This window comes from Ovis aries, chromosome 3 (genome assembly GCF_016772045.2).
Source record: "Ovis aries strain OAR_USU_Benz2616 breed Rambouillet chromosome 3, ARS-UI_Ramb_v3.0, whole genome shotgun sequence".
Taxonomy (NCBI): domain Eukaryota; kingdom Metazoa; phylum Chordata; class Mammalia; order Artiodactyla; family Bovidae; genus Ovis; species Ovis aries.
The window spans coordinates 63,642,895-63,662,547 of NC_056056.1; the positions used below are offsets into that span (position 1 = coordinate 63,642,895).

The 19,653-nt window shown below is 43.5% G+C and overlaps 1 long non-coding RNA gene across 1 annotated transcript; it reads left to right on the forward strand.

Annotated features, from left to right (window-relative positions):
- Window positions 1–11,866: 11,866 nt before the first annotated feature.
- On the forward strand, window positions 11,867–16,835 carry LOC121819049 (uncharacterized). Its single transcript, XR_006059196.2, has 2 exons — window positions 11,867–12,053; window positions 12,796–16,835. It is a non-coding gene; the product is annotated as an uncharacterized LOC121819049 (long non-coding RNA).
- Window positions 16,836–19,653: the final 2,818 nt, after the last annotated feature.

The window sequence follows — 19,653 nt, forward strand, 5'->3', positions numbered from 1 at the left end:
AGCACATGCATGTAGTTGGCTCAAGTGAATGAGAGCAAGACTGGCAGGTAGATTTTCATGTTTTGGTGTCTTCACAATTTAGATCGGTGGTGATTTCTTGTTGAACTCTTCATTCAAGTTATTTTTCCTCCTTGTAATTTGAAATTCTCTGACCGGTGCCTAGACCTTTTCAGGGATCCCACTTTCCCATTGTGAAGAGTTCATCAAACAGGAGGCTCTCTAGGCTGCTTTCAGTTATTCAGGAGCAGAGGACTTGCCAGCCCTTTGTACCTGTTCTCCATCATCTACCTATCTTTTAGCCATTTTGCTGTATCTTTACCAGGAAGTGGGAGGGAAAAAACCCCCCTTCGTCAAATTTCGTTTGACTGAAGTTCCAACAACCCAGAAACTCTGTAAGTTGATCTTACGTATTGGCTTTGTTCTTGACCTGACAAGTGAGAACTGAATTGATATATCAGATACATGACTGTAAGATTATAAGGGAAAAAGGCGGTAGAGCATGGGAAAGAGACCTTGGGATTCTCTATCAACAGGAATACATTTGGAGTGGGAGGAGAGCAAGGTGGAGTGTGTACATGTTCGTGTGTGTGTGTGTGTGTGTGTGTGTGTGTAAAAGAGAGAGAGAAGGAGAGAGAGAGACAGACATAAATAGAGACACACAGAGATAGATATTGAGAGAGAGGTTATTTTGATGTGCGACTTTGGGGTGAAACAGATACAAAAAATGTCCCTAATTCTAGTCAGTGAATGCATTGACTGTAATTTGCTCTAGGTATACTCATGCCTCTATAGACTCTTCTCCTCCCAAATTTAATCATGGTAGAAGATGTAAATATATTAAGTATTATTTCATTGCAAGAAGGTAGATTGCACTACAGGTAAAATTTAAGGTTCATCTTCAGAAGTTTCAGGCTTAGGCTAATTTTTTCCCCCTAATTGGTTAACTTTTAAAGTCCGAGCCAAATTTAATTTATGTGAGTTGAAGGCAAGATCTTTTCTCCTCCTTGCAAATGAGAGGTTTGTCCATCTAAGCCACAGATGTTCTGAAACAATAAGAAAAAGACAAAACAAATGAAAGTTATTCCTCCAAATGGCACAAGCATGCCTCCTCAGTATAGGATTTTGGTGGCTGCTCTTTTCCATTCCCACCATCTGGCCTCTTCCTTTGTTTTCTGTCCTCTGTCTTCTGGGCTTTGCATCCTTCCTACTATTGCCTACTTCTTCTCCCTGACCTCCGTACTTCCTTTTTCTTCCATATGTCTCAATCTTTTTTCCTGTTTATCTCATACCATCCTATATCACATTATTTAAGAATAAGGTTCAAATTTAAAGTGGTCTTACCTCCACACACACAGTTTCCTTAACCTGCTTCCCCAGATGCTTCTTCTTCCTTCCTTCATGTTGAGAGGTTTGCACAGCTGGTACCCACTGAGGAGACCACCGTGACCCTGGCGATTTGCTCCCAGATGCTGCTTCCCACCAGCTACCGTCTTGGGTGGAGGACTTAGCTGAACTTTCCAAGGTAATAAATTCAAGGAAACCCAGCTGAGACCAGCCCACAGGATTCTTCATTTGGGGTTTCTGCTTTTCATAATGAATGCCTTTCTGTACTTCTCTTTGATACATGGAATTAATATCTCCACTCGAACTGGAAATGCTAAACTGATGGTAGTCTCCTGAGGATTTTGCGTTCTGCTCTGACACCTTCAGTGACTTCATCAGAATTTAGGTGTATTAAGGGATTAAGGAGTTTGGCTTCATGTGTATGAAGTTCTCAAGGTGTTCTCAGAGTGTGTTCCTCAGCCAAATCCTGATGGTCCCTATGGGAGAAAACTTTTCACACGCCAAATGAACACAGTTCAGTGGGAAACCTCATGACAAACCAACATAATACTTGAATCGTTTTCTAGCAGTGGCTATGGTAAATGATTATGGAAAAAAACATAATTGATCTCCCCCTACTTTGTTAAGCATTGTTTTCACTTCTCTTTCCAAGATTCAGAATTCTGCTTTGGTTCCCTTGTTGCTTTTCTTCTCAAGCTGAGGTATGTGGGGGTGAGGTGGTGGTATGCTGATCAAACCTTGGGGCTGTAGGATAAATGCGGTGATTTCCCCAGAGCATTTATTTTACTAAAGGGTTTTTGAGGAAATGTTAATTAATGGAAGTATTATTGTCACATTTTAAATTTGAATACAAAATTTGTATTAGTTTGGAATAAAGTCAGGAAACTTCAAAATTTTGCTTGAACATGCTTAATGTTATCCTTTGTCTGGGCCCGCAGAAGTGTGATTTCACTCTTCTTGGTATGAGGAGTGGGAAGTCGCACGACCCTTGAGCTGATCACCCAACTAGGTTTCTTATCAGAGCTGAGAAAGATTGATTGTCTGACAGTGGATCTCAGTATCTTTGGAGCATGAATCTTATTGTATATATCGCATCAACTTCAATCACTCATGATATTGATGGATATATTAGCAGTTGTGTTATATACAAGTGTAGGAAGGTTAAAAGACTTTGGCCAATTTAATCTCTTCAGGGTTTGTAAGAATATCTCAATGTTCACAGAGGCAATCCACAGTCATTTGTGGACATGACATTTATATGAGGATTATCTCAGCTTCTTAAATTCTAAATTTCCATTTATCTGATTGTTCAGTGGTTGTGATGAATTGGAAAGCTATTTAACTGGGTCCTAAACATCATCTCTTAGATCAGGCATGAGGGACATAGGCAGAGTGGACATTCTTGGCCAGATATCTTATTGATTTCATCAGGGCTTTGGCCCTATGCTCTGATGTAAACTTTTGTTCTTGCTGAAATCTGCACTAGCATGGGTCACAGCTCCTTCTGGCTGAGAGCTTAGCCCCAAAGCAGTCTGGTGATCCCTTTAATACTTTGGCCCCACCCTATGAGCTCAGTCTTTTAGTCTCACCTTTTGAGATGAGAAGAAGTGCACGCCTTCAAGGAAGGGTCAGTGAAGAGGACGTTTCTCTTTAAGGCTGCTGCTGCTGCTAAGTTGCTTCAGTCGTGTCCGACTCTGTGCGACCCCATAGACGGCAGCCCACCAGGCTGCCCTGTCCCTCGGCTAGAGTTGATCTAAGATGCCCACCTTGGCCAACCTACAAAGGTAATGGTTCCAGGTTCAGTGGCATGGGGGTATTAAGAGATAGGAGTTTGAGTAATGAGATTTGAAAAAGCACCAGACCCAGGTACTCCACATTTCATCACCTTTCTCTCATCACAGGGAGAAGTTTGGGAGTGGGAAAAGGGGAAGAATTAGGGCCCCAAGGCCAGTTAGTGTAAAACAGGATGTGGAGAGAAGTTTAATGGAAGGAGATATCAGGTTTCTTCTGATTAGTGTGGGACTAAATATTCCTCACCATCATGAGAAACAATGGGCTGGAAGAAGCACAAGCTGGAATCAAGATTGCTGGGAGAAATATCAATAACCTCAGATATGTAGATGACGCCACCCTTATGGCAGAAAGTGAAGAGGAACTAAAAGCCTCTTGATGAAAGTGAAAGAGGAGAGGGAAAAAGTTGGCTTAAAGCTCAACGTTCAGAAAACTAAGATCATGGCATCTGGTCCCATCACTTCATGGGAAATAGATGGGGAAACAGTGGAAACAGGGTCAGACTTTATTTTTTGGGGCTCCAAAATCACTGCTGATGGTAACTGCAGCCATAAAATTAAAAGACAGTTACTCCTTGAAAGGAAAGTTATGACCAACTAGATAGCATATTCAAAAGCAGAGACATTACTTTGCCAACAAAGGTCTGTCTAGTCAAGGCTATGGTTTTCCCTGTGGTCATGTATGGATGTGAGAGTTGGACTGTGAAGAAAGCTGAGCGCCGAAGAATTGATGCTTTTGAACTGTGGTGTTGGAGAAGACTCTTGAGAGTCCCTTGGACTGCAAGGAGATCCAACCAGTCCATTCTAAGGGAGATCAGTCCTGGGTGTTCATTGGAAGGAATGATGCTAAAGCTGAAACTCCATTACTTTGGCCACCTCATGTGAAGAGTTGACTCACTGGAAAAGACTCTGATGCTGAGAGGGATTTGGGGCAGGAGGAGAAGGGGATGACAGAGGATGAGATGGCTGGATGGCATCACTGACTCGATGGACGTGAGTTTGAGTGAACTCCGGGAGTTGGTGATGGACAGGGAGGCCTGGCGTGCTGCGATTCATGGGGTCGCAAAGAGTCAGACACGACTGAGCGACTGAACTGAACTGAACCTTTTATCCCTACCCATAGGAAGGCTACACCAAGAGAGGGAGTGATATTACATGATGCCTCCTTTATTTTTTATTTACGTTCCAGGTTCTTAGGTGTGGGAAAATGGCTCTATTGTGGTGGCAAATGCATTGTTCTCTCAAGGTGGCTTTGGATTGTGTGTGGGCTTCACTAGCAGGGCACCTGGTGCTGATGTTTGCATGATCCACGAGGCAAGGGTTTGCTGGGCAGATTAGCTATGGGACAAAGACTACGAGCGAGATTCCTCCTCTGCCTGAGAACAAAGTGTTTTCTAGCACTTTAGCAGCACCACTGATGAACAATTTTAGTGTGCTAATGGCAAGTGATTATTACTAGTGAGTTCACTTGAAAGAAATAAAATAGGTTTTTCTGTTCCCTAGTTCAGACATCTCACTAACTGAGACTCGCCAGGTGCTGGGAACCAGAGAGGTGTGACGGGAATGTTCTCTCAGGTTTTGGGCACTGAGCGTGCATTCAAGCAGGGCTCCTTTCCTTCAGAAGGAAAATAAATGACAACATTCTGTTTTGGGGCTTGAAACCGCATGACTGAAAACATAAAGGTGACAACTGTGATATGCTTTTTAATGAGGGCAGAGATGTCAAGAGAAACCAGCCTCCTAGGAACAAAACAATATTCTGTCAGGTGCTGTGGACTTAAGACCTTTTTCTCTCTTGGAATAATGTCCTTAAAAATAACCAAATTTTCCATTCAATAGAAAAATGTTCATACCTTCCTCTCCATCAATATGAGTTGTTGTCCTCGAGCATGGGGCGCTAGCAAGCCATATGGATTTTGGAAATTAAAATGGGAATGTTCAAGAACGTTTTCGAAGAATTATATGGGATTTTAGCCATCTGAATGGCTTTCTGTTTAGGGTCAGTGAGAGTATTCTTGCTAAAATGTAGCCTATTGCTTTAGAAATAGTTTCCTTAATGTCTTTCCTGTCGCCCCTACTGGGTCTGTGCAGGAAATGTAAACCAACATACAATATGTGTGTTTATTTTCATGTCCCATTTTATGGGAAATTGGATGGGGTATTCCACTGAGGCTTCAGCTGTGAACGGTTAACAATATGGGGAGAGCAGGGCGTGCTATTGCTGAAAGAGTTTTCCAGGGAGGAAGGGGCTTCTGAAACCTTCAAGAACTAGAAGGGGCTTCTGAAACCTTTGAGAGCCATGGGGAAGAGCCAGTCGTGCCTGCAGGACTTCCGTTACTCAGGGGTGACGAGGGAGGCATGCAGTAATGAAACTGGCTGGTGAGCTGCTGAGCCTTTGAGCAGCATCCTCACTCTCCAGCCCAGTTGCCAGCACAGTAGAGTAGGTTTGCGGTGCCACACCTCATCTTGTGGGATGTTATGTCTGGTACTGTGTGGTCTTCCCTCCCCTGCTAGCCACAGGAAACTCAGGATACCAAACACCCAATCCAAAGCCCATAAGGTGTCATTAACCAGGCAGGGGGCAGAGTTACTCTGAGGACCCCTGCAGAACTGGAGAGGCTATAGATTGTCAGACCAGTCATATCCTGGCCATGTGCAAGTGGTAGTTAAATAGAACCTTTTCCTGGGATCCTACTGGAAAAGCAATTTAAAAAGTGTCTGGGTAGTGTGGGGCCTGGGCAGAGTATGTATGTGTGTCAGTGTGTTTCCTGTAGAATGTCTGAAATCTCAGGGCCAGGCCCATCTGTAAGACAGCAGTAGGTGTCAGTGGGAATGCAAGTTCTTCCTACAGAAGAAAGGAGTTAGTATGTTTGCATTTTAAGCTCATAAACAGCTGTAGCTTGGACCATCTTCACAAGCGCATTGGGGCTGGAGGCACTAAGGGCTGCTGTTTGCCAGTGCACTGTGGCAATTTCCAAGCTGTAGACTGAAATACTTTATAAACTTCCAATTTGATTAGGATTTTGTCTTGTGTTTCTAAACAAGAAAATTGAGGAGTGTCAAATTAATTTTGTAGTCTTGGTCACTTTTTAATTCCAGTTGGCCATCTCAGCCTAGATTTGTGCAAATACTGATTCCAGGAAATAGTCAAAAAGTACTAAACTTGGTAAATAAATGTGTTTATTTTACAAATAGATTCAAGATGAAACACCCAGCACTTCTCCAGGGCATTTCTGTTCCTGCCTGTTCATTTTAGCAGCTTGACCAAATGAATTCCCTTCCCTTAGTATAATATTTAAATGGACTCCTGGCATCTGATGCATTGCCTGCTGCTCCAATTCCCTAAGAAAATCTTTTAAATAAATTTTGACTATCTAGCACCTACTATGGAAGCCAGTCCATTAAAAATCCTGGTCACTTCTCTCTCTCTTTCTCTCTCTAATTTTAGACAAACCATGTGCAATTATTGGCGTTTGAGAAAATTCATCTTATCAGAGCTGAAAGTTTTGGATTTAGTTTTTGACAATTTTTTCCCCCTTTTCTAGCCTTTCTAAATGAACAAAGACAAATAAGAAAAGGTTGCCATGAGAATTCAGCAGACTGTCAATGGAGATTTCACTACTAGATGAAATTCCACTTCACCTTTCAGAGGGAAGATTTACATCACCTTTTCTTCCAATCCTCAGCTTTCCCTCTATTCTGCTCTTCCCATGCCCAATATGAGAAAGGAAAAGAACACTGACACGTGTCTTGCCTTCCAGGAATTTGCAGTCTGGCTATGGAGACAGGCTCTACCCATTCAGAGGAGTAGCTTGTGTGATCTGGGTTGTTTGCTGAGCATGAAATGAGGGTGCAGAGTGGAGAGGGTAGAAAGATGACTGTGCACCAATCAGGGACCAGGATGTGGGGGCATTAAGTTTTCTAAAGGAATAGTGAGAAGTGGGAATACAGAGAGTAAGGAAGGAGATACTGGCAGTAGCACAAAGGTGGTGACTGTAAGAGGAACAGCATCCATAAAAGAAAGAAGTGGAAAGCAAAACTTCAAGCTGGAGGGCAGGGGCTTGGCCAGCTTGAATGCATCCCCAGAAAGAAAGGGGATCATGTAGTGAAATTGTTGGAGACAGGGCTGGAAAAGACATGTGGGGCTAGTCTGGGAGCAGCCTTGAGGTCAGGTTAAGGAGTTTGGATTTTCTGGTGTGGCTGGTGCAAGGGGGTTGTGCCAAGAAGCGGTGGACTAGAGTGAATGAAGCCCAAGGTAGAAGCTCCTGCTCTCAGTGTCCTTGGGCCTTGAGCGGTGCATATGTCAAATCACAAAGTGGGTCACTAGAGTGAGAGCATCCTAGAGGCAGGAGGTCAAAGCACTTCTCCATGTGGTGGGAGGTAGAGGATGCTGCAGGCGGGAAGGTGTTTAGGAAGAGAGGAGGGTTTTGTGAGGTGGAGGGAGTGGTCCTAGGCAGTACTTAGATTCACCTCTTATCATGGAAAGATGATTATTAAAGCAACACTAGATCCTACCTTGGCAGTCAAAATGTATGAATAAAAATACATTGGTTGCCAAATTTACTTCCTGTTCCCTTTCTTCCCGTCCAAAATAGTAATTGGTGCTTCCCCCCGACCCCCAAACAGATGTTCTCAATTTTTTAGCACATTGTGAGGTTGCAGAGTGTGTGTTGGGGGCAGCAGCTGGTGATAACATCTTTTTTATTTTCTGGCTGTGGGTTGGAGGTAGATCAGGATTTAGAAATGAGGAAGCCGTGTCTTGTGGTCCTGCATCCTGACATCTCACAGTGCATCTCAGGTAGCAGTTATCCTTGTGAGTCAAACCTGCAACCTATTAGCAAAGTAGATCGCATCCTCATATTATGTAAGTTATACCTGCTTGTGGTAAAAAAGAAAGCAAAACAGGACTCTTTTTTTTTTTTTTCCAGTATCTCTCTCCAGAGGATGCCACTGTTAACAATTTGGTATTTATCCTTTGCCTGTTTTGTGGATGATAATACTGATGACAACTAACTTTTAATACGTGCCAAACACTTTTCCAAGTGCTTTACTCATATGAACTCATTCAGTCCAGGTATTAGTCCTATGATGCAGGTGTTATTACTTTCCTCGTTTGATGATAGGGAAACTGAGGCACTGAGGAGTTAAATAATTTGCTTAAGCATACCTAGGTAGTAAAGATGAAGCCAGAATTGATACTCAAGCAGTCTGAGTCCTGAATCTATGCTCTTAATTATGAGTTTATGTTGCTTCCATGAATGTGTATAATATATACATACACAATTATATATTTAGTTCTTACTTAAAAAATAAAATCTTTGTACATGTTGTTTCACAATTTGCCTTTTTTTTCCTGGTAAACAATAAAAATGTGGACATTTTCCCATGTTAGTGCATATAAAGACTCTTTATTCTCTTTAAAATCTGCATAGAATTTAACTGATGTACCATCAATTATTTAATGATTCTCTTATTGCCGGCCACTTGTTTTCTTTCCAGATTTTTGCTATTATAAGCAATATTGCAGGGAACATTCTAACAACAATAGCGGTAGCAACAGCTGCCATTAATTCTGAGTAGTATGCTTACTATGGGCAGGGTTCTGTTTTGAGCTCTTTCCATGTATGAACTCATTTAAAGATCCATCTTTGTCTAGATGAGCAAGTATTTCTACAGGCTAGATGCCTGGAAGTGACAATGCTAGGTTAGAGGCCAAATGCATTTAAAATTTTGATTTTAGCTGTCAACTTTTCCTCCCCCAAAATGGTGTGTTTATTGAGTGTCAACTTTGTCCTTTTTTTTTTTTAAGTTATTTATCTGTTTAGCTGTATCAGGTCTTATTTGCGGCACAAAACTCTCCAGCTGTGGCCCGAGGACTTCAATAGTTGCGGCTCCATGGCGTGTGGGATCCCAGTTCCCTGACTAGGGACTGAACCTATGTCCCCCGCCTTGCAAGGTGGGCTCTCACCTACTGGATCACCAGGAAAGTGACTTGGGTGTCAATTTTCAATTTAACATTTTTAGGCACTGTGTGCTATGCATAGGCACATAAGATCGGGGTCATCTTGGAGATCTGCAAGGGTAGAGAGACAAATAGTCACCGGGTGATTAAAGCAGACTTTATAGAGGACAAGGCTGCTGGTGCAGCTGGGGAGCAGTACAGGGGTGCAGGTAGAAGGGAGGTTTAGAGTAACAGAAGGTGTCAGCAGTGCTTCCGATGGGCTGTAGGAAGCTTGGAAGATTTGGAAGGGCTGGGTTGGAGAGCGGTCCTGATGAGGGATGGAGAAGAACAAGGCTGGGAGAGGAGGTGGTGTCCTTTAAGGATGAGGCACTGAGTCAGTGGGATTGTGGTTCTGACTGAAGCAGAGTGTTGGAAAACGGCAGGCCAGCCTACTGCCAAGAGAAGAGCAGGATTAGAGTAAAAACCGAAGCTCACTTCTCCCATGTCTAAACGTTTTTGAAGACCCAAATAAAGCTAACTATTGCTAAAATATGTCCTATTCTTTTGCCTTGACACATGAATCTTCCTAATGACATGGAACAGGTTTGAACTGAAAATTCTCAACTACATGGAACATGGCAATGGAAAGTGTTGTTTTGTGTTTCCAGATCAGCCACAGTTAAGAAAGGGAATAGGACTTGGGCTAATCAGGTATATTTGCCTCAGTCACTTTGATTAGATCTTCTCTGCCATCAGTACTGAAGCATATTGGTGGTATAGTTGTTTTCAAGAGCAGATAATCACAACCCAGAAAAAGGTGAGAGGGTGCCCTGGACACACAGAGGTTGAAAACCCCCAATGTCTGGCTTGAAGCTGAGAGGTGGGATGGAAGCATCCCTCTTCTTTCTCACCCACTCCCAGCTAACAAAGACAGACAGGTGCTTGGCTATGACTTTCTGTTCTGTAGTGGAAATGGCCCCATGTTTTTGTTTCACCAGCACAATTAAGGTCTGATTTCAATGCAACAAAGGAAATGAGGGCAATGGTAAGAAACCCAGAACTTGGATGCAAATCATGAGCCATTTTAAATTTGTTCAGTCTATTCAGGTAGGGGAAATTCTATATTTGAATATAACCAGCCACTTTGAACCAGGTATTAAAGTAGCTATATAAGCTATGTTTGGTGACGCATTGCTGAAGTTGTAAAAATTTGTTAACTCTCAAAACAAGGATGTTGAAAAGTTTCTCTCCGCAATGCTAACATACCTGCATTGCATTGCTTATGCAATTCTGCATCATAAATAATGGATTTACAGGCTTAACTACTACTTAGGAATATTACACGTGTGGAATGTGGCTGAATTAATGTCACCATGAGACCCTTAGCTTTTGCCAAGGAGATTTCCTCAGCCTTAGGCTGGAGCCAGGTGTGGGTGGGCTGGAGAGGGCCACGGTTGCCTGACTCTGAAACTTTGCCTAATGGGCAAAAACACTGTTTGGGAATAAAGGATTTTGAGTGCTGTAGGCTACAAATCATGGGAAAAGCGAAGTCAAGCATTAAGGTCATCTTCAGATTATTATTGCCCGGAATGGTCTAGAAATTGTAAGGTCTTTCTAAATGTCGGCAGCGACCTCTGTGAGGTCCAGCGACGTGGTGGCGTTTGCTTTTACTGCTGCTGTTTCTCCATTTCTGGCTTTACTTGCTCAGAACCCTGTCAGAGCCAGGGTGGAGAACTGCTCTTGGGCTTTTCCTAGAGCTGGGGGGAGCCCTGGGAGACAGTTGGTGGTGGGTAATGCACGGAGACTGGGGCATGACTTACAATCCAGTCCCTATGAGCCCCATGATCACACCAGTCTCAACTCATTCCACAGGAGGAGTTGGGTGAAAAGAGACTTCAGAGGTAGCAGGCGAAGGGAAGCACATGGACATGTGTGTGTGTGTGTGTTTGTGTGTGTGCATTGTAATGACGGAAGGGAGGTTGGAAGGTGGACTTAATGGTTCCTCGTCCATGTCACTGTGCAGCCCACCAAAATGGGTTGACTTTAGATTCTCACACCTTGGAGGCAACTTGCCATGGTGAACTCCTCTCTGCTGAACCTCCTGAGGTGCTGGTGTGGGGCACACTGGTTCTTTTCCCTCTCTTTCAGTGGGAGGAACTGGAATCAGTTGACCAGCAAGTCTCTGCTGTGCACCTTTTGTGTGTTCTGTGGGGCTAGGGGCTGTGGAGGATGCTTGGAACCTTTGGTCAGATGATTGCTGATGAATGAACATTCGTGGGTGCTCAATTCAGAGGATGGAGATTTTGAGTGTGTGTGTGTGTGTGTGTGTGTGTGTGTGTGTGTGTGTGTTTGTGTGTGTGGTGGAGGAGGTGGGATGGGGGACTATAGTCAGGAAAGGCTTCAAGGAAATGGAAGCCCTGAGCAGCTTTCTGAAGGAGTCAGGATTTTAGTCAGGCAGAGAGAAATGCGGTAACTCAGTAAAAGAAGGAAATTCCAGAAGCCCTGAGGGTCTCCAGCCCTGGAGGGAACAGGGCTCCTAGTAATAGCTTTCCAGTCTGAGTTGAAGCTTGACTCTTAGTTTTAGTCTGAGTGATGGTCAGCTTTAAGACAACACTGTTACTTCACTCTGCTCCCTCTTGTTCTGCTCTTGACAGTAGTGATAAGTTTGTACCTAACATTGTACCCTCAGAGGCAGGCAGGCAGGTAGCTGGCCTTTGCCACTGGTGCGGAGAACCGAATCAACCAACCAGGGTTCCCGCCAGAACAGGAAGCCGTGGGGCGTGTCCGCCTGGCTGCACCCTCTGAGACAGTTTCCCACCCTGCCCCCAAGAGCAGAGCCTTGATGTGACACCTGCCTCACTGTGGATGTGCGGGCCAGGCCTCCGGAAGGTGGGAGAGAGCCCCGACAGGCTTTCCTGAGATTGGTTGGGTGGCTCATCATTGATGACCGTTCCCCCTCAGGCAGCTGTGAGCTCTGGGTGAGTGACTTCCTCTCCCTGGACTCAGTTTCTGAATCTGTAGACTGAGAGGGTGGACCAGATGGCCTTGGAGGTCCCTTCCAGGTCAGCTCTCTCCTGTCCCTAAAGGCAGATGGAGGCAGGCGGGGAGGGCAGTAGAGCAGAGAGAAATTAAGAGGAATTCCCCAGCTAGGCTCTTGGGAACCACTCAGTTCCCCATTCTGGTGCCACCTGTTCAGAGGGTATGGGGGAGAAGGGTGCTGGCCTTGAAGGCTGCATGGATGGGTAGTTTGACCTCCCCAGATGTGCCCCTAGGTTTCTTGGGGTCCTGTATGTGGACAACCGTGCAGCCCTTACATAGGCCATTCTTGTCTTATCAGAAGTTCTGCTTTGGGTAGACAGCTGCCTGTGGTCCTGGGGAGGAAACTGTTACCTTGAGATGCTCACGCACTGTCTTGTGACTGCAGCAAGGGCTATGTCGTCATGGCCAGGACCAGTAGACCCAAGTCCAGGGGAAGTGCCCCAGGTGCTTCCTATGAACTCCTGGGGGCATTCATGCCCTCACACCCACAGCAGAAGACATCTGCAGAGCCAAGGCTGGAAGACGCTGGCCAAGGACTGCCCTGATGCTGGGAGGGCCTTTGAAGAGTGAGGCCTGGAGAGGACAGAGGGCTTGTCCAGAATTGTGCAGCCACTTGGGGATGCAGCTGCAGCTGACTCTAAGTCTCTGACTCCCAGTCCATTGTGCTTTCTCTTCCACCAGATTGCAAGATGGCAAGAGGCTTGGCATACCACAGGATGAAACTTGCACTGAGCCCCCTGGGGCTCAGACTATGCTCTAAATATGTGTCAGAGGAAGTGAGAATGCAGGGCCTCTCTTCACATGTTGGAGCTGTAGATGTGGCACGTGCTCTCAGCTCCAGGGCAGAGAAAGTTGTGGAAGGGCAGCCAACCAAGAAGGACTTATTTAAGCATTTGTGTATGCCCAGGCTTGAGCTGAGCATAGTGAGGCTTGGAGGAGCTTTAAGGCACACACCTCCTATGTCAATTTTGCTGCAGCTGGTGAGGCAAATTTAACTCCTAAATAAATTGTCAAAACACCTAAATGCAAGCTCCTGTTTGTGTTATAAAATAGAAGAACATGTATTTACATTTGCATAAAGAAAATCTGGAAGGACGCAAAAAACTATAAAATTGCTTAATGATCAGTCATGTGACAAAAGTAGGGGTTAAGATGTTCTTTGTACTTTTTGATTATAAAAAATTATTTTGAACTACGAGAATACATTATCTTTGCAAAAAATTAGGTATAAACAATAATACAAGACCAATCAATTACATGCTTAATTGAATGATTGGTGGCCAAAGGAATTCAGAAAAAGCAGAGCTCAGGGGATCTCCTAGAGCCTTCTCAGGCTCCTGGAAGATTGGAACTAGAAGGGACTCTAGCTGCCATTGTGTCTGACATCTCATTCAGTGCTGGCATGTCTTATACAACCATCAAGACCTGGATCTTTCAGTGTCCCTTGCCCAATTTCTAAGCCTCATGACATACATGGACAGTGCTGAGCCAGGGATCACAACACACAGAGAAGAATCTGTTCTCAATGGCCTTATGCTCTCAAAGTGCGTCTTTAACTGAAATGCAAGATTTTGAGCCCCAGGGGAATAACCAAGGTGCTAAGGAGCTTGGAAGGAGGGTAAAAATCAGAGAAAGCAGCAGAATTAATATAATATTTGAAATAACAAAGGATGGGTCCCATTTTGACAATCAGGTGACAAGAATACCAGGTAGAGAAACATGAATTCATAAATTCAGCAGTTCTTGGGACTGGCTAGAGATTAGCCCAGATGTGGTGGAATAGTGGGATGGAAATTTGGGTTGGGCTTATGTGTGGACTCTACTGAGTGCCAGTCTGAGGTATTTTTAAAAAATTCAATAAAAGTGAGGAACCAATAAAGATTTATGGGCATGTGCTTGAGTTATTTCTGAGATTCTCTAGTGAGTGAGCACTTTTACTTCATCCAAAATTCCTTGAGGAGAAGCTTCCTAGAAGCAGTAGGAATTGAGCTGGACCTTCAAAGGATCAGTAGAATTTAGACAATATTCTTTCTTGTGGGGCAGAAGAGCGTGAGTCCCGGTGTTGATGGGTAGCGTTGAAGGACTTGAGCATGAGAGAGCATGTTGATGCTGTGCATTGGAAAGACATCTCTGGCTGTACTGTTTAGAACAGAATGGTAAAGGATTGCCTGATGTGGGAGTGATGGATGAGGTAGCTTTTTCTACAGTCTCAAGGCAAGACACTGAAGGCCTGACTTAGGTGACAGTAATGGGAATGGATAGAAGCAGACACAGCAGAAAGGACTTTTCTTCTCCTACCCATAAGGTCCTCTTTGTTGGATTTAACTCGTTCGCCAGTCCTGAGAGAAGAGATCACTCTTAGCTCGACACTCTAAGCTCCCTGTTTACCAGATGTCTTCTTGGGTCGTTTCTCCACTGTCTGTGCCCCTGGCAAGGAGCAGAAGCCATGATTAGCCCTGCCTCGCTGTTCATTTGTCACTTTGCTGTAGTTTGGGTTGTGCTAAACCACTGCAGATGGTGACTGCAGCCATGAAATTAAAAGACGCTTACTCCTTGGAAGAAAAGTTATGACCAACCTAGATGGCATATTCAAAAGCAGAGACATTACTTTGCCAACTAAGGTCCGTCTAGTCAAGGTTATGGTTTTTCTGTGGTCATGTATGGATGTGAGAGTTGGACTCTGAAGGAGGCTGAGCACCGAAGAATTGATGCTTTTGAACTGTGGGGTTGGCGAAGACTCTTGAGAGTCCCTTGGACTGCAAGGAGATCCAACCAGTCCATTCTGAAGGAGATCAGACCTGGGATTTCTTTGGAAGGAATGATGCTAAAGCTGAAACTCCAGTACTTTGGCCACCTCATGTGAAGAGTTGACTCACTGGAAAAGACTCTGATGCTGGGAGGGATTGGGGGCAGGAGGAGAAGGGGATGACAGAGGATGAGATGGCTGGATGGCATCACCAATTCGATGGACGTGAGTTTGAGTGAACTCTGGGAGTTGGTGATGGACAGGGAGGCCTGGCGTGCTGCAATTCATGGGGTCGCAGAGTCGGACACGACTGAGAGACTGAACTGAACTAAATTGAATGGTGGGATAAACATTTCCCTCTGGGGCATCTTCTTCCTGACTGGAAGAAAAGTTGCTCCAAGTCCTAGGCACTTTTTTTTTTTTTTTAGTATACCTTACAGTTTCTATTGAATAATGCTAATATTTACTGAGCACCTACTAAGTGTCATGTGCTGTGTTAAAACTTCAATATCATTATTGATCCCCTGATGACCCTATCATTATTCCTGTCTCTTCAGAAGAGAAACAGAAAGTCAGAGAAATGAAGTAACTTTCCCAAGGTCACACAACTAGGAAATTGCCAATCCATAATTTGAATCCAGGTCTCTCTAATTGTAAGGATCAGTTCAGGTATAAGAAATGCTCAAAGTTATTTGTTAAAAATAATTGACCTCAATCAAAGTTCTATTTTTGGCATTTACTGTTTAAGAAGATATAGTGAACTAAGTAATACCTTTAGGCAAATTTATATTTGAATAAGGCTTCCCTGGTGGCTCAGTGGTAAAGAATCTGCCTGAAATGCAGGAGACCGGGGATCAGTCCCAGAGTCAGGAAGATTCCCTGGAGGAGGAAACTGGCAACCCACTCCAGTATTCTTGCTTGGAGAATTCCATGCACAGAGGAGCCTGGTGGGTTACAGTTCGTATGGTCACAGTCAGTGTCTACATGTACTTTGGGAAATACATATTTGAAAAATGACAGTAGTATATTTGCAAGACCTGGCAGGAATGAGATTCAGAACTCAGTTGGGTGGAAGTGAGGTGGGAGAAGATAGTGGCTTGCGAAGCATACTAAGGCAAGCAGTCTCACTGAAGTGAAAGAGGATTTTCAGGTCTTTGATGTAGCCTGACCCACCAGCCTGTGGGTGTGATTGGCTCATTATTCCTATCTGTATAACCCAGGACCTTGGGTCCTCCTGAGAAATTTCCTACTTGGCACTAGTACTCCTGGGACACTCTAAGAGGTATTGTATATAAACAAATTAGAACCTGCTGATGCACCCTGCTTAGCTGTTATACCTTTGCTACTCTTCTCAGGGCCTGCTCAGTGCCTCTGTGCTCCAATATACTGCTGTATCGGAAGTTAGTGATCCGTGGAAGAGTTTGGGAGTGGGGAAGGGTTAGACAGGGGAGTGCCTTTCTCTTTTTCAGAGGCATTGTTAGAGATTGCTTGAGGCACTAGTGTGTTACAGAGTTGAGGGGACCATTTCTTTCTAATTTTTGATTGGCTATAATTTATATTCAATAAAGTACACAGGTCTTTAGTACTCATTTCAATGATTATTGACAATTGTACATGCATATGTAATCAACAAAGATATAGAACATCTCAGAAATTGCTCTTGTATCCCTTTAGAATCAATTTTCTTGTCCCCAGAGGAAACCAGTTTCTAATTTTTATCATCTTACTTTTAGTTTTAACTTCATATAAATGAACTAATAAATATGTACTCTTTGTGTCTGGCTTCTTCATCTTAAAAGAATGGTTTCAAGATTCACCCATGGTGTTGCATGTATATAAATTTTGTTCATTCTTTATACTGTTAGGCTGTATTCCATTGTATGGATGTGCCACAATTTATTTTTCTATTCTCGTAGAGATGGATATTTGGGCTATTTCCGGTTTTTAACTATCATGAATAAAGCTGCTATTCACATTCTTGTATAAGTCTTTTTGTGGAACCATGTTTTTATTTCTTTTGTGTAAATACCTAGTTGTGAAATGCTACATCGTAGGATAGATGTGTGTTTAATGATATAAGAAATAGCCAAATACGTCTCCAAAGTGATTGTGCTATTTTGTACATGTACCAAATACTGCTCCACACTGTCTCTAAAATTTGGCATTGCTAGTGCTTTTCACTTTAATTGTGCCAGTAGGTGTGAAATTATGGTTTTAATTTGCACTTAAAGATGATGTTGAACTGCTTTTCATGTTTAATTTGCCATATCTTATTTTGTGTGATATATTTTGCAGATTAAAAAATAGCAGTTATTTTTTAAAAGCTTAATTTGTAGGTATTCTTTGTATATAATGATACACATCCTCTGTTAGATATGTGTATTGTAAATACTTTTCCTCAGACTGTGGATAGCCTATTTATTTTCTTGATAGTGTTTTCTGATGCACGGAATTATTCTTATTTTCATAATGTTACAGATACTATTACTACATAATAAACTATTCTTCATGGAGAAGGAAATGGCAGCCCACTCCAGTATTCTTGCCTGGGAAATCCTATAGACAGAGGAGCCTTGTGGGCTGCAGTCCATGGGGTTGCAAGAGTTAGACATGACTTAGCAACTTATCACCACCACCACCAAGCTATTCTCCGAGCTATTTTCAACTTAATGACAGTGTTTATTTTGTTCATGCATCTATAATTTTGGTAGAACTCAGTAGAGATAGCTTGTCTCTGTCCCCTTAGATGTCAGCTGAGGTGGCTTAAAGACTGAGGCTGAAGTCATCTGAAGGCTTGATCACTCACATATCTGGCCATACAGAAAAGGAAAACAGCTGCCATTTGACTCTCTTTCTCTTTCTCTTTTTGGGGGTGCTCTTACCTTTAGAACCCAGCCACATGGAGAGGTTGTAGTATTTATTCCTGCTAATAGCCCCATCTAAGATCTAAGCTGACAGTTCAGTTCAGTTCAGCTTAGTTGCTCAGTTGTATCTGACTCTTTGCGACCCCATGTACTGCAGCATGCCATTCCAGTAGTCATGTGTGGATGTGAGAGTTGGACCATAAAGAAAGCTGAGCACAGAAGAACTGGTGCTTTTGAGTGTCTGTGGTGCTGAATTGGTGCTGAATTGTGGTGAGAATTGGTGCTGTGGTGTTGGAGAAGACTCTTGAGTGTCCTTTGGACTTCAAGGAGATCCAACCAGTCAATCCTAAACAAAATCAGTCCTGAATATTCATTGAAAGGACTGATGCTGAAGTTGAAACTCCAATACTTTGGCCACCTGATGTGAAGAACTGACTCACTGGAAAAGACCCTGATGCTGGGAAAGATTGAAGGTGGGAGGAGAAGGGGACAGACAGAGGATGAAATGATTGGATGGCTTCACCGACTCGATGGACATGAATTTGAACAAATTCTGGGTGTTGATGATGAACAGAGAAGCCTGGAGTGCTGTAGTCCATGGGGTCACAAAGAGTCAGACATGACTGAGTGACTGAAGTGAACTGTCAGCTTGGATCTTAGATAGGGCTGTTATTAGGAATAAATACTATGACCTCTCCATGTGGCTGGGTCCTAAGGATGGCAGCACCCCCAGAAAGAGAGAGAGAGAATTAAACGACAGCTGTCTTCCTCTTCTGACCTAGTTTCAGAAGTCATATGGCATCACTTCTACTTTACTCAGGGCTACCCAGGTGGCTCAGTGGTAAAGAATCTGCCTGCCAATGCAGAAGACAAGTGCTTGATCCCTGGATGGTGCAGATTCTCTGGAGGAGGAAATAGCAGCTCACTCCAGTATTCTTGCCTGGGATATCCCACAGACAGAGGAGCCTGGTGGGTTACAGTTCAAGGGATTGCAAAGAGTTGGACACGACTTAGTGACTGATTATGGTCGCATGCTACTTTAAAAATTAAGCAGCTGCCAAATCACCCAGGTTTCAGGGAAGACTTAGTCAACTCAACTTCTTGGTAGGGGAGTGGCAAAGTTTTGGAAGAGCATGTGGGACTGGAAATACTGCTGTAGCCAGACTAATTCTTTTTTTCTTCCCTTTTCCTTTTCTTCACCTATGTCATTGCAGCTTGTGGGATCTTATTTCCCCATGCAGGGATTGAACCCACACCCTCAGCAGTGAAAGTTTGGAGTCTTAACTACTGTGCCATCAGAGAACTCCTCCCCAGACTAATTCTAATACATGAGTTTATTTTCTATTGGTTAGTGCTTTCTGCAGCCATCCTAAAAGATCTATGCCTATCTCAAGGTTGCAAAGATATTCTGTTTTCTTCCAGAAGCTATATACTTCTATTTTTTACATTTAGGCCTATGATCCATCTTTCTTGAATTAATTATTGTATAAAGATTGAGGTAGGTATTGTTCACTTTATTTTTAACACAGATATCAATCTGACTTAGTGCCATATGTTAGAAAGCCTTTTCTTTGTAACAAAAGTTTAAATCAATTGACTGTATATACACACATATGTCACCCAACTATGTATATGCATATCTCATAGCTCAGTTGGTAAAGAATCCACCTGCAATGCAGGAGACTCTGGTTTGATTCCTGGGTCGGGAAGATCCATTGGAGAAGGGATGGGCTACCCACACCAGTGTTTTTGGGCTTCCCTTGTGGCTCAGCAGGTAAAGAATCCACCTGCAATGCAGGAGACCTAGGTTCAATCCCTGGGTTGGGAAGATCCCCTGGAGAAAGGAAAGGTAACCCACCACAGTATTCTGGCCTGGAGAATCCCATGCACTGTATAGTTCATGGAGTCGCAGAGTAGAACATGACTGAG